The following is a 15,267-nucleotide window of genomic DNA, read 5'->3' as shown; positions in this document are numbered from 1 at the left end:
CCAGTTCTGGGCGCCGCACTTCAGGAGGGATGTGGACAACATGGAGAGGGTCCAGAGGAGGCCACTCGCATGATCAGGGGGCAGCAGGGCAGGCCTTATGAGGAGAGGCTACAGGACCTGAACCTGTTCAGCCTCCGCAAGAGAAGGCTGAGGGGGGATCTAGTGGCCTGTTACAAACTAGTCAGAGGGGATCAGCAAGCATTGGAGGAGTCCCTGTTCCCCCGAGCACTGCCAGGAGTGACCAGGAATAACTGTCACAAGCTGGCAGAGGGGAGATTTAGGCTAGATATCAGGAGGCGTGACTTCACGGTCAGGGCGGCTAGGATCTGGAACCAACTTCCAAGAGAAGTGGTGTTGGCTCCTACCCTGGGGGTCTTTAAGAGGAGGTTAGATGAACACCTTGCTGGGGTCATTTGACCCCAGTACTCTTTCCTGCCGTGGTAGGGGGTCAGACTAGGTGATCTACTCAGGTCCCTTCTGACCCTAGAAACTATGAAATGAGACAGCCTGTGGCACTGGATGCCCACCCCAGAGCCAGCTGCACTGGGGGCCATGCTATACCCAGTCTCCAGTGCCCACCCCAAAGCCAGTTGCATCACAGGGACCTGGGATACCTGCCCCAAAGCCAGCTGCAGCAGGGGCCCTGTTATCCCCAGCCCTGACAGCCTACCCCAGAGCCAGCTGCATCTCAGTGCTGGGCGTCAGCACCCTGTACAACCAGCCCCCAGTGCCCCAGCCCAGAGGAAGCCACACCACCGGTTTCTCGCTTGGATACTTACCTGTGCCGTGTCTGAGAGGATCAGCTGCCGACCTTATTCTTTACAGAAGGTGACACATGCCGAGTAGGGGCTGGGGCTGGAGACGGTCCCTGCAGGACTAGTCTTTGTGGGAGGAACCGGAGAAGTAGCTGCAAACTCAGAGGAGCTTAAAGCTGCAGGAGATGCGGGGGGAAAGTGTGGGGGGTGGGGAATGTTCAGGCAGACGTGGATCCCTCAGCACGTGGGCCAAGACCCATGCCAGCCGGTAAGAGAGCACCAAGGCCTGGTACAGCAAGGGGTAAGCTGCAGCTGGCTCTGGGGTGGGCATTGGGGTTGGGTATAACGGGGTCACCCCCTTGAACCCCAGCTCCCCTTACTTCCTTTGTTTACAGGGACTGGAGGAAGGCACCAGGGTGTCATTCTTCAGCATGAGTGTCCCATGTATCCCTGATGTCTTAGACAGCCCTAGTGTCATCGGTATCACTGCCACTAAAAAGATGACTGGGAGGGGAAGTGGGTGTCAGAGGAGGCAGCACAAGCAGCAACCTCCCTGCTCCCGGACACCTGGGTTCCCCAAGCTGGGGGCTGGAAAGGACCCCCAGGGGCATGTCCAGTCCAACCCCTGCCTGAGGCGGCAGGATCAGCCCCGTGTCGCCCAGACACTCCCACCCTCCAGCCACTTCATACTGCTGCTGTTAACCCCAGGCCTCACCCCCACCTCTGCCCTGGGGACAGCAGGGGGGCCATGGTCCCACATCCTGCTGCTGTCGGGGGTCGGAGATGCTACAGAGAGCCCAGGTCATGCCCCTGCTGCAGTGGGAGGGGAACCCCCCAGGGCCAAATGGGCAGGAACATTAGCCCAGCCTGGGCTGCAGCACCACCTGGCGCCTCTGGGAGGGCTTAAACCCCCCGAACCATGGAGCAGGAAGTGGGGGGGGGGCAGCCAGCAGAGCCCAGGCACCACAATGCCCAGATCCCCCCCTACCAGTGCACATCCAAAGTGCTTTTGAACATAGGCAGGAATGGATTTTCTCCAGTATGATCTTGGTGTAGCTGTGGGCTGCATCCTCTGTGGGAGAAAGATGCAGGATGATGCCTCCCTGCACAGACCTGGACAGAGACCCCAGGCATTCGGGCCCCCACCCCCTCCTGCTCTCACCCCCCAGCCCCTTCCCCTCCCAGAGAAGCCAGGTGTCCAGCCCCACATCCCTCTTCCTCACTGAGGCCCTGGGCTCACCCGGGGCACTTGGTGCCATTCAGGGACTGGGTGTCCCCCAACAGCATCACGTTCCTCTCCTTGGCCCTGTCCGGCCCCAGCAACTCTGGCTTGTGCTGCCTGGATCTTTTCTGCCAGTGTGGGGGAGCTCGGGGTGCTGCAGCCCCGCCCCAGATTGGGCAGAACCCAGGCGTCCAGGCTTCTGCCCCCCACCCCCCAGACCCCACTCCATTCCTCTTCCATCTCTTCCTCCATCTCTCCGCCTCCCAGAGCACCGTGGGGCCCTGGGCTGAGGGTAGTGGGCTCTAGATGTGACTGGCTCTGGGGTGAGCACCAGGGGAGGTTACTGGTGCCTGCAGCCCCCATGACAGGAGGAGAATGTTGCCATCACCTCCAGCTGCACCCCTCTCCCCCACAGAACCCAGGCATCCGGGGTCCCAGCTCTCCTGCTCTGACCACTAGCCCTTTCCTCACTCCGCTCCCCGCATTTCCTGTCATGCACAAACCCTGCTGGCCTCACTCCCTGCTTGCCCCATGGAGGAAGGAGCTGGATGCCATGGGGCCCACCAGTGGCTCTGCAGAGCTAGGGCAGGTACTAGTCCCTGGACCCCCAGCCTGGGCATGGGATGCCCCAGCCAGCTGATGCCCCTCACTCCCAACCTGGAGCCCCCCTGCCCCCCCAGCCCTGTTGGTGCCCCTCATTCTGACTTTTCCCATAGCTAGGACTCCAGCTGCTGCAGCCTCTTCCTGCTGGCCCTGGGGGACAAAACGTTGGTGCTAGGAGCTGTGCTGGCAGGGATCCTGCCATGCTGTTATACCCAGCACCAACCCCCCAGAGCTAAGTGCATCGGGGGAGCTGTTCTACCCAGCCCTGATGTTTCCTGCCTGAGCCAGCTGCCTCTGCATTGGGCAGAGGCCCCTGACACCCACCCCAGAAGCACCCGCCTGCACTTCCTCCCGCCCACCCTGAACCTCCTGTTTTCTCCCACCGCAGTGCTGAGGCGCTGCTACAAGAACAGGAGCAGCTGGGAGCCAGACTCTGTAGGGACAAAGCTAGTGGGACCTGGTAGGGTGCAGGGGATGGCCCTGTCCTATGTGGCCCTGATGCTGCCCCGCAGAGCCAGCTGCACCGGGGGGCTGCTGTCCCCTAGCTGGTCCCCCACCTTCCCTGCAGGTGCCAGCTGTTTGCTCTGCCTCCCAGGCTGGTTGCAGCAGGGGCCGTGGTGCTACTCTGTGTTCAAAGCCCAGGGCATCAGGTAGGGTGATGGAGAGGGGTCAGGGAGCATGGAAGAAGTGCATTGTGGGTAAATCAGGCCAATCTCCCTGGTGCTCAATGCCTTTATCAGGTTGCCTGGTAGCAAGGGCTGGGCAGGACCCCAGTAGCCTCCTGCCTCCCCCTTGCAGAGCAGATCTACCCCTCCTGCCCCCCCAGGCTGAAGGTGCCCTGGGGCCACCACAGGAGCAGTGCCGGGCCTTCAAGGACAAGCAAAGCATCTACCCCAACTTCTGCCACATGAAGGATTGCTGGATCTGCCAGTGCTGCGCCTTGGCCTTACCCCCTGCCCCCCAAGCCAGCTGCATCAGGGAGCTCTGTTATACCGAGCTCCGGTGCCCCCCCAGAGCCAGCTGCATCCCTGCTGCATGAAGTCAGAGGCCCTGGGGTCGTTGATGTTAAAATCGCGGTTCGTTTCTTTTGGAGGCTCATGAATAATAATTCCTCAGGCACACACTATTAGCAACACAAAAGGTATATTTGCAAATAGGGTTGGAGTGGAGACAAAGGACCACTCCGCCCCCGAGGAAAACTCTCAGCTGGCTTTTATCCCTCTTCTCCTGGGCACGTGTGCAGAAACAGGAACTCTTACAACTTATTTCCGGTTCATACAAACATATATGTAAATACGTCACTTCATACGTCACATGTTCATTATAATTAACTACTTAAGTATGCGGGACGGATAGGCATATATGCATCAGCTAATTACGCATGCTTAGAAAGCTCTCTAGGTCACCAAAAGTTGAAATCCTTCTCTCTTTCAAGGACATAGTCAATTGAATTACAGCTTCTGTAATCTGCATGAGAATGTCAGGGGAGTGTGTGATTTAGTGTAGGAAAAAGATAGTAAATTGGCCAAGAGAGAAAGAGAGTGATACTTTAGCACAAAGGGTCCTTGGTAGTATGCTTCTTATCAGGTACGAGATGCAAACTGTGCAGTTCTAACAACACTCTATTCATTATGCATTCCTAATAATATTTCTAACATGGGGGGGGGGAGGGGCTATGCTGGCCCTGATGACTGAGCTATTTGCCCAGCAGACCTGATTTGGGCCTGATCCTGTGGCAGGGACTGAGCTGTGCCAGGTGTTGGTGTCACTGGGCATAACCCTAGGTAACTCAGAGGGATGGAAGACCACGAGTGTCGATGAAGCCCCTCTGCTCTAGGCCCAGGCCAGCCAGGCCCCCCCCCCTTCCCCAACCTTTGTAACCCTTTCTTTGACTTTTGTAATCTCCTGTAATACTGGAAAACAGGATGAGTAGCAAGCTGAAACTGTTATCTGTGGAATGCAAGGGCACCGCTCAGAGAGAGAAGGGAGGAGGAAAAGGGGAGGGGGGGGCAGCTAGTGGAAAAATACTGCTGAAAGTGACCAGGGTATAAATATACACTGTTGCAGGGCTAGGGGCGCGGGATTTGAGACCATACAGTCTCCCTGCGCCTTTTACTTGAGCTCAAATAAACTCTGTCTACTTCTTCCCCCAGTGTGTTTATTTGGCGCGATGCACACCGGGTAACGAACCCAATTGTTGCCTCCCTCGAGCACCTTGTGCCGGCAACGGTTTTTGGCGCCCAACGTGGGGCTCGAGGCTAACATTTCGCCTTGCCCGGGTCCCTCCTGGGGTCGACGACTTGCAGCAAAAACTGATGCCCAGCGCGCACTGGTGGTTTCATCGGGGGCCTCAGCGGAGATGTGGTTTGATCGACCCCGGAGGGCACAACGGTGCAACGCGCTCAAATAGTGGAGAAGCGATTGTGGGCGACGGTGTGGAACCGGTCCCTCGGACAAGGTAGGATAAGCTCAGCAGTTTGAGTATTGCCTGTTAAGACCTGGGGATGCCCAGTGTCTCCCTAGAGTATGGGCAGGGACAGAGTACGGTTGGCAGGGCACGGTGTGCACCCTTAGAATGCATTCTGACTAATTGGAAACTGTTTAAGTCAGATCTAATGACTAAAAATAATCTTAAAAGGTTCTGTACAGTGGAATGGCCTCAATATCAACAGGGGGATCAGGAAAGGTGGCCTCCGGAAGGGTCAATTAACTATAATACAATCCTCCAATTACTCCTGTTTTGTCAGCGGGCAGGTAAGTGGAATGAACATTTGTATGCACAATTGTTTATGGCTTTACGAAATAAGACAGATATTTTGCAGAAGTGTAATTTGACTCCGACAGGATCGGTAGTTGTCAGTGTTGAGTCTCAGCATTCCCCCCCAACCACTGTAATGCCAGAGTCGGTGTCCCCTTCGGCTTTAACACCTCCACCATATAAAGATCAGATGCCCCCGGTTCCAGAGATTCCTCCCTCAGTGGGATTTTATCCTTTACTTACTGAAACTGTAATAGCCCGGCCTGGGGCAGATGGGCATGCAGCCCAGACCATGCAAGTATACACCCATGTACCTTTTAATCTGGTGGACCTGGCGGCTTTTAAGGCACAGGCTGGAGAATTTTCAACTAGCCCGAGTAAGTTTATCTCTGTCTTTGAGGGATGTTTAGCTAGTCACAAGCCTGATTGGGACGATTGTAATATCCTTATGCAAACCTTATTATCTGAAGTAGAGTGGAATCAAGTTATTTCCAAAGCAAGGGAGGAAGCACAGCGGAGGCATGAAAGGGATCCCGTCAATGTTCCTGGTCTGGCAGATGTAGTTCCCCTAGCAGACCCTAGATGGGACCCTAACAATCCTATGGATCATACCCGTCTTACCTCTTACAAAGAACTGCTTATGCATGGACTCAGGCACTCGGCTGTCCAACATAATAATTGGGCAAAGCCGTACGAAATAGTACAGGAGCTGAAGGAAAGTCCAGTTGCATTCCTACAGCGCATTTGGCAAAATACCAATGCAGACCCTGATGACCAGGCGACGGAGGCGATTATAAAGGGTATTTTTACCAGCTGCGCAGCCCCTGATATAAAGTGGAAATTACAAAAAAAAGAAGACTTAATGGGTATGTCTGTAGCACAAATCCTGGAGACTGCAAACAGGGTGTATACCCTCAGAAAGGAAGAAGAGGAAAAGAGACAAGTTAGAAGCTAGTAGCAGCAGTACAGGCTGGAGTCAGAGAAAGGCCACAAGAAGGTGGGAGAGGCAGAGGTATAAGGGGTCGTGGGCGCAGGCGCCCTGGCCCACAAGAAAGACACCTGGGACGGAACCAGTGTGCCTTATGCCGGTGAGGGGGACACTGGAAGAATGAATGCCCAGAGAAAGGGAGAGACTGTACTCCTGTAATGGCAGCGGGAGGACCGGAGTAGGGGTGTCAGGGGAAACGGACCACCCCACCCCCAGAACCCCGAGTAAAAATGCAGGTGGGGAATTCAGAAATTGATTTTTTGGTAAACTCCGGGGCAGCACGGACCGCTGTAAATCAACCTCTTCAACTTCCTGTAGTGGACTCTCTCACCGTGGTAAGTGCCACTGGAAAAAAGACTCAGTGCCCAGTGTATGCTCCTGCAGAATGTGCTCTGGGAGACCGGGCTCTGTCTCACAAATTGGTCTACCTTCCAGATTGCCCAACACCCCTGCTAGGGCGAGACCTGCTTTGTCGATTAGGTGCATCACTGCATTTTACCCAGGATGAAATAACCCTCACATCGCCCCCTGAAAATGCATGGATAATGACCCTCGCAATTGAACCCTCGGCTATGAACGCCCCCCAGAGTGGAACCAGTGGGAAGACCAGGTATACCCTTTGGTGTGGGCAAGGGGGGTCCCCGGAAAGGCTACACATCAAACCCCCATTAATATCCAACTACTGCCGGGAAAAGGTCCAGTACGAATCAAGCAGTACCCAATCAAAAAGGAAGCCAGAGAGGGACTGCAGGAGACTATAGACCATTTCCTAAAGTATGGCATACTGCGAGAGTGTCAGTCAGCCTGGAACACTCCTATCTTGCCTGTACTAAAGCCTGATGGCACATATTGACTGGTGCAGGACCTAAGGGCGGTTAACGAACGGGTTAAAACTATTCATCCCCTCATCCCAAACCTGTATACCTTGCTGGCCTCCATAGGGGGGCAGTATACTCATTTCTCAGTTCTTGATTTGAAAGACACTTTCTTTACGATTCCAGTTGACCCCCCCCTCAGGAGATATTCTCTCTTGAATGGGAGGACCGAAAAAGGGTTAAGAAACAACTTTGTTGGACAGTATTAGCCCAGAGATTTAAGAACTCTCCCACCCTTTTCGGCCAGTCCTTAGTTAAAGACTTGGAGGAGTGAAATAATGAGTGTGAAGTTCTCTTGTTACAATATGTGGATGATTTATTAATTGCTGCTGTAGATTTAAACTCTTGCCTTAACGCCACTGTAAGCCTCCTGAACTTTATTGGACTTCGAGGATATCGGGTGGCTCGAAATAAAGCTCAAATTGCTCTCCCTGAAGTACGATACCTGGGATTTCACATAAGACAGGGGGAGCGCCAGCTTTCAAGTGAGCGAAAGGAGGCTATATGCCAGGTTCCCACCCCAAGCAATCGTAAGCGGTTCAGGGCGTTTCTTGGCATGGCAGGTTTTTGCAGAATATGGATCCCTGAATTTGGACTATGGGCGAAACCACTATATGACTGTGTAAAAGGGGCAGACCATGACCCCTTTTACTGGACTTCAGAAGCCGACAAGGCATTTAAAATACTAAAAAGGAAACTAATGGAAGCCCCCACCCTGGGTTTACCGGACCTTTCTAAACCTTTCCAATTGTATCTGCATGAATGAAAAGGGATGGCTCTGGGAGTGCTTACCCAATTGTTGGGGGCGTGGAAACGTCCCGTTGCTTATTTCTCCAAACAGCTTGATCCAGTTGCCAAGGGATGGCCAGCGTGTTTACGAGCAGTTGCGGCAACTGCCCTAGTACTTGAGGAAGCTGAAAAGTTAACGCTGGGAGGAGTCGTGCAAGTGTATACCCTTCATATGGTCCAGGCTCTGCTAGACGCGAAGGGGGGTCTCTGGCTCACCCAGGCTCGGGTGGCTCGGTACCAAGCTAAGCTGTTGGAGAACCCTGAAGTGACTCTGCAGCCCTGCCCCTCCCTCAACCCGGCTACTCTCTTACCTGAAACGGAAGAACAAGAGCATGATTGTCTAGACATCATAGATGCACAGTACTCCAGCCATCTAGACCTACAGGATCAGCCACTTCTGATTGTGAGTGGTACACTGATGGCAGTAGCATTGTTATAGAAAGGCAAAGGAGGGCAGGTTATGCTGCTGTGACCCTCTGTGATGTTGTTGAGGCCAAGGGTTTGCCCGCCAGAACAACTGCTCAACTTGCTGAACTGGTGGCCCTGACCCAGGCGCTAGAACTGTCAAAAGGGAAACGGGTCAACATCTATACCGACTCTAGGTATGCTTCTGGAGTACTGCATGCCCATGCTGGCCTATGGAAACAAAGGGGACTGCTGACAGCCCAAGGCTCCCCAGTGAAGTATGGACCCCACATTCTCCGACTCCTGGAAGCTGTTCAACTTCCCTCAGCAGTAGCAGTAATGCACTGTAAGGCGCATCAGAAAGGGGATCAAGACGTAGCCAGGGGTAACGCCCAGGCGGACAGAGAAGCTAAAAATGCTGCCACCCTGAGGACGCCGAGACCTGCTGACACCCATATGCATGCCCTCATTCCATCACTGGGGAAGCTCCTGGATCCCCAGTACTTGTACAAATCAGACCCTCAAGCGTCATCTATCAAAGATCTGCCAGGAGGCCTCTCTGCGATGGCCCGATGCTTTGCCCCTTGCTCTGCTTCGCATCTGTGCCCTCCCCAAGGGAAGATTAGGGCTTAGCCCCTTTGAAATTATGTTTGGAAGGGCATGGCCTATGAACGGGACACCAGTTCTAGCAGGGGAGTGGGAAATAGGGTGTAATATTTTGTCACGGTATATGTGCTCTCTGTCTGCTGTTCTTTCTTCTCTCCATAGGTACACTAAAGACTTGCAGCCTCTTCTGCTGGATGCTCCAGTCCACTCGTTACAGCCTGGGGATTTCGTGTTCGTTTGTACCTGGAAGGATGAGCCCCTCCAAGAGAAGTGGAAAGGACCTCACACTGTCCTACTAGTTTCCCACACAGCAGCAAAGGTCAACAGACACAAGAACTGAATTCATCACTGTCGTCTGAAACCGGTGCCTACTCCACCTGCGGAACAGTGAACCGTCCAGCCCACCAACGACCTTGACCTTGGACTAAAGTTGCTGTTTAAAAGGGGAAAAGTTTAGAATTAACAGTATAAATTCTAGTTTAAGTTTCAAAACTACTGTAACATTTTTCTTTTTTACTGTAGGCTTTCTTTTCCTGTTACCTTTTACTACATTCTCCTTACATGCAGGGTGGGGAGGGGACCCAGCAGACCTCGTTACAAACACCTACGAAGCACTGAAGGTTACTTTTGCCCATGAGTTTAACCTATCTAACTGTTGGATATGTTCCCAAATCCCTTATCACGCTGCAGGACTCCCATGGCAAGCCATTCCTAGTAACTGGTCAGATATCTGTCAGGAAGAAATAGCTATTAATACTACGAAATATCATGACTCTATCTTTAACCCCTCAGCATACCCCTGCATTGAAGATCCCAGTTCCCAAACACTTAATCGCTTTTTATCTTCAGAATATGAGAAAACTCAGCCAAAACTTTGTTGAGTATTCTCAAAGGGGGGAGTTGTTGGTGTCACTAGGCATAACCCTAGGCAACTCAGAGGGATGGAAGACCATGAGTGTCGATGAAGCCCCTCTGCTCTAGGCCCAGGCCAGCCAGGGCCCCCCCCCCCCCTTCCCCAACCTTTGTAACCCTTTCTTTGACTTTTGTAATCTCCTGTAATACTGGAAAACAGGATGAGTAGCAAGCTGAAACTGTTATCTGTGGAATGCAAGGGCACCGCTCAGAGAGAGAAGGGAGGAGGAAAAGGGGAGGGGGGGGGCAGCTAGTGGAAAACTACTGCAGAAAATGACCAGGGTATAAATATACACTGTTGCAGGGCTAGGGGCGCGGGATTTGAGACCATACAGTCTCCCTGTACCTTTTACCTGAGCTCAAATAAACTCTGTCTACTTCTTCCCCCAGTGTGTTTATTTGGCGCGATGCACACCGGGCAACGAACCCAATTGTTGCCTCCTTTGGGCACCTTGTGCCGGCAACACAGGGAAGAGGTGGAATAAATGCCCAGAGCCCGTTGCCTGGGGTCCTGTGTGTGTCTGGGGGTGAGGGGGAAGAGGGGGTGAGTTAGCGCAGGGCTGGGGCTTTTAGGAGGTACTGGGAAGGCTGGTGGGGTACTGGAGGATGCTGGAAAGTATTAGAAGACACTGGGGGATCCCATGAGGTACTAGGATGGGCGGGTATTGGGAGATAGTGGGAAGCACTGGGGGCTATTGGGAGGTACAGGGACATAGAGGGATGGGGATGTACTGGGAGGATACTGGTGGATACTAAGGGGGTACTGGGAGGCACTGGGATATACGGGGGGAATACTGAGTCATACTGGAAAGCTACTGGGAGGGGCTGGGCGTCACAGCGTTGGTATGGCAATAAGGCGCAGGGCGATCCCCTGCTGCCGTCAAGCACACGTCGCAAAAAAGCTGGCGGCCTTGCCCTCCTTCCTCACTACCATAAAGTGTGTCGTACCCCTCGAACCTGCTGCCATAAGGGACGTTGCAAAAGGGTGGGAAGACAGCGGCGATGGGGACTGGGGTGCAGCAGCCGCACGGCACCCGACGGCGGCTCCTTCCAGCTGTCAGTGGTGCAGGGGGGGCTCGGCCAGTCTTCATGGAGACTGCCCCCCCACCCCGTTACACCTACCCACACTGAGGAGTGTTGAAGAGGGGAGATGGCAGCAGGTACCACCCCACGCCTCTTATTAGCCCAGGGGCCCAGTCCCTAGCCGGTGGTGGGAAGGCTGGAGGCCTTCCCAGCTCACAGAGGAAAGGGTTTCCAAAATAACCTTATCCCTAGGCTTTCAAGTTAACCCCCCACACCTCTCCCAGGGTTTCATAGAAATGAAGTGTACGGGACAGGCCCTAGAGGAGAGATGGCCAACTGGCGGCTCTGGAGCCACGTGGCAGAAGTTAATATGCAACTCCTTGAACCTTTGCACAAGCGCAGGGTGACCAGCTGCTATAGCTGTTTTGTCACGTGATGTGACTGGTCACATATTACTGTGGCTCTTTGGCAAGGTACATTGCTAAATTCTGGCTCCTTCTCAGGCTCAGGTTGGTCACCCCTGCCCTAGAGGGAGGCCAGGCTGGAGCAGGCCAGACCTGCTGCCATCCAGCCCACTTGTACCTTAGAACAGTGGTCTCCAAACTTTTCTGATCGTGCACCCCTATCAGTAAAAAATTTTTGAGCATGCACCCCCAATATATGTATTAACTGGGCACATGTGAACTGCAATAGAAGTTCTAATATTTTCTTCCTGCACCCCATGGATCATCTTGCACCCCACTTTGGAGACCACTGCCTTAGAGAACCCTTTCATCAACCTTGGTCCCTGCATGCAGTCAAGGCCCTTCGGTGCCACCGCAGGGTTGCTCTTGGCTCTGAAGCCGTGTGCTCCTCGAGGTGGGAGCGCAGGGGCATGATCCTCTAGCTAGGACCCTGCAGGATTGGTGCTAGCAGCAGCACCTGGTGCCTCTGGGGGAGTCTTAAAAACCCCTTGACACATGGGGCAACAAGGGTGGGGGGGCAGCACCCAGCAGCCAGGGAAGAGTCCCAGGCAGGGCTGAGGCACTGTGACATCCAGGTCATCCCCTGCTGTTGGATATCAGCTGTATCAAATGTGGTCTCTTGGGGTGACCTGGGCCTGGGGCTCTCCCAGCTAGCTGGGCTCTGCTGCCTGCTGCTGCCCCCCCACCCCAGCCCAGGAGTCAGGGGGGTTTCCCTTCCCCTAGCAGCATTGGGTGCTGCTGCAGCCCAGGCTGCTTATAGGGACTCAGCCTTGGCACCTTGGGGTAGGATGGGGAAAGTTGGGAGCCCAGATGCCTGGGTTCTCTTGGATGGGAACAGGCTGGAGAGTGATGGCAGGGGGGTCTAGGAGCCTGGATGCTGGAGTCCTCTCACCAGGTCTGTGTGGGCAGCTGCAGGATTATTGTAACAGACTTTTACTGACTTGTGCAACATGTTGGCATTGTGTTGCAGAGTTACTCAGGCTTTATTTAGCAGCACTTTTTGCCACTTCATTTGTAAATTAGGCTGCATCATTATTTGTTCTGCTACTGCAACATTCCCTGTTTGAGTGACCAACTTCACACTTTGCTCCAGAAGCAAGATTTGGTTTTACAAAACTGGGAAATCTCTATGTAAAACCATGTATTTTTGCATCAGTTCAATTGAGGTTTGGGTCAGGGTTGATTTTCAATTTTTTAATTTTTTTTTATGGAGGTAAAAATACAATGTTTTTGTTTTAAATACATGATTTTTACAGATAAACTGAAGATGTTTGACAGTACCGGGGTTTCTTTTCCTTCTGTTTCTGTTGTTCTTCTGTCTCCGCCACTGAGCTACTGCAAGGGATCAACAGTGATAACAGGTTGAAGTCATGGCCCTTGGCCACTGCCCCAGCCCAACCAAGAGTGAGGAGCTCCAGCCCCACTGCCCTCAGAGCATCTCAGTGGTGGCAGCAGACACTTTAGCCCCCTGGATCCACCAGTGCCAACTGTGATGGACACTCTAGTCCCTGTCCGTGCAGGCGGATGCCTGTAGCCTGCCACGGCCACCTGCATTTCCATGGCTAGGGACACCCAACAACCTCCCCCCCCAGAGTTTCAATGGTACCAGCTGTTCTTGACAGCATGGAGGACCACTCATTCATTTAAATGTGCCTCCAACCCTCACACTGTCCCAGCATCAGCCCCTCCCCCAAGGGGCCCCTAAAATGCCCCCTTACCCACAATGCACTTGAAAGCCCAGATCCTGCTCTCCCCATAGAGCCAAACAATCACTTCCCTTCTAGAGACAAGTCTCCCCATCCCCACAATGCAGCTGGACAAGCCCTTGGGGAACCTCTCCCTCCAAAACCTCTGCACTCCCCACCACCCATAAAGCCAACCCCAATACAGCCAAGGCCTAATGCACTGGGAACCTCCCCCTCCATAGAGCCGATCCCAATTCCTTCTTCCCCACCATAAATCCAATCCCCCCACGCCTACTCCCTTATATAGCCAACCCCACAATGCATGTGGAAAAGTCCTTTCCCCGCAACCTAAGAGCCAGCCTCCCCATCCTACACTCTTCCTGTGTAGCCACCTCAGCCTACCCACGATGCACCTGAACACTCCCCCTGCTCTCTGCCCCCGAGTGCACAGCCAACCTCCCAACCCCTTCCCCCTGTAAAGAAGAACCTCTCCAGTCTGGTCCCCTATATACAGCCAATGCCCCTACAGCTAACCCCCTTCCTTCCCCAACCCCCTTCAGTATAGAGCCAATCTCCTCCTCATGAGACACCCGAGCCTCTAGGGCAGCTGCAGGATCCATCCCCATTGCACAAGACAAAAACCTCCAGCGTGGGGAGCAAACAGACTGGGGGAAGCAGCACCCCAGAGCTGTGGCTCAGACCCTCCCCCACCCTCTTGTCGGTCTAAGGACCTGAGTCCTCACAGCGAGGGGCCCCCACTATCCAAAGGCCCCCCCCCCGCGCTCCGAGCTACTGGGAGGAATGGCAGGGGGGGACAGGAGCAAAGGCTCATGGTCCGGGAGGATAAATAAGAGATGGCAGCAGCCACCCGGCTCTGAGCGGGTTGTACCACTCGACAGCTGAGCCCAGGGGGGGAAACAGAGGGAGGGAGGTACCACTTGGCGGCGCCCCCTGACAAGCGGCGAGAATGGGATGGGCCTGGACGGTTCCATTCTGTTCAAGGAGGGGTCTATTCATGGAGGCACTTCGACGAAGCCCCTAATCTCCCCCACCCCCGTCATACTGGGGGTAGTGGTGGTTATAAGAGCCGGATTGTACAGGAGGAGGGGATGGAGCGGGATACGGGCGAACTAAGCTCCCTTTTACAATTCGGGGGAGAATGGTACGGTCACAGAGCTCTCGGGGGTGGGGACAGGGGTCACATGACAAGGCCCAGCGCTGGGTCACATTATCACAGAAGTTGGATGCGACACACAACAGGGTCGTAAAGGGACCTGAGCCCCCCCCTGCTGCCAGCTCCCCCGCCTCCGAGAACCCAGGGTCCGGGTCTCTAGCTCCCTGCTTCCAACCAGGCCCCTCTTCTCCTAGAGACTTAGACGCCCCGTCCCTATAGGCCTGGGGCTAGGGGACTTGGATGCCCTGTCCCTGTAGTCCTAGGGCTAGGTGACCTAATCCCCTCTTCATTACATTGAGACCGCCGTGTTGTTAGGCCTGTCCTCGGTAATCCTAGCCCTGTCCAAACCAGCCCAGACGAACCGGTCCAGAGCACTGGACACAGACTGGTTCAGACCAGGTGTCCCCCCTTTGCCCCCAGCTCTGCCCAGTCTGTGGGGGTGGTTGGATCCTGCCCTTCCCCCTGGGCTTGTAACCACAGGCAGATTCCTGGCTGGGGTTGTGTCACATCCGTCCCCAGCGCCCTGTGGTGGCAGGACGTGGGTATGCGCGTGTGCATGTGCCGAGGGGCCTGGTGGCGGCGGGTGTGAACACAGTGCTGTGTGCAAGGGGTGTGTGGTTGTGGGTTGAAGTACAGGTGTGTGGAGGGGATGTATGTGCACTGGGTATGAAGATGTGTGTGCGTGCAGTTCCGTGCACCACTGTCTGGTGTGTGCACGTGCATGTGGGTAAGATGCAAGTTCACCTACATGTGTCTAAAAATGTGCATGTGTGAATGTGCAGATCTGTGCTCAAGGGTGGTGTGCGGAGATTTGTGCAGTCATGTTTGCACGTATGAGGGTGTATGGGTGCATGTGTGGGGTGTATGTGCACATGGGCATGAAAATGCGTCTGTGTGCAACTCCATGCACAACTGTGTGCACATGCATGTGAGGAGGGTGGAGGTTCACCCATGTGTGTCTACAAATCTTAGTGTACGTGTGCAGCTCTGTGCTCAAGGGTGTGTGCA

This window comes from Crocodylus siamensis, chromosome 6 (genome assembly GCF_052110815.1).
Source record: "Crocodylus siamensis isolate JL-2025a chromosome 6, ASM5211081v1, whole genome shotgun sequence".
Taxonomy (NCBI): domain Eukaryota; kingdom Metazoa; phylum Chordata; order Crocodylia; family Crocodylidae; genus Crocodylus; species Crocodylus siamensis.
This window is presented reverse-complemented; position numbering follows the sequence as displayed.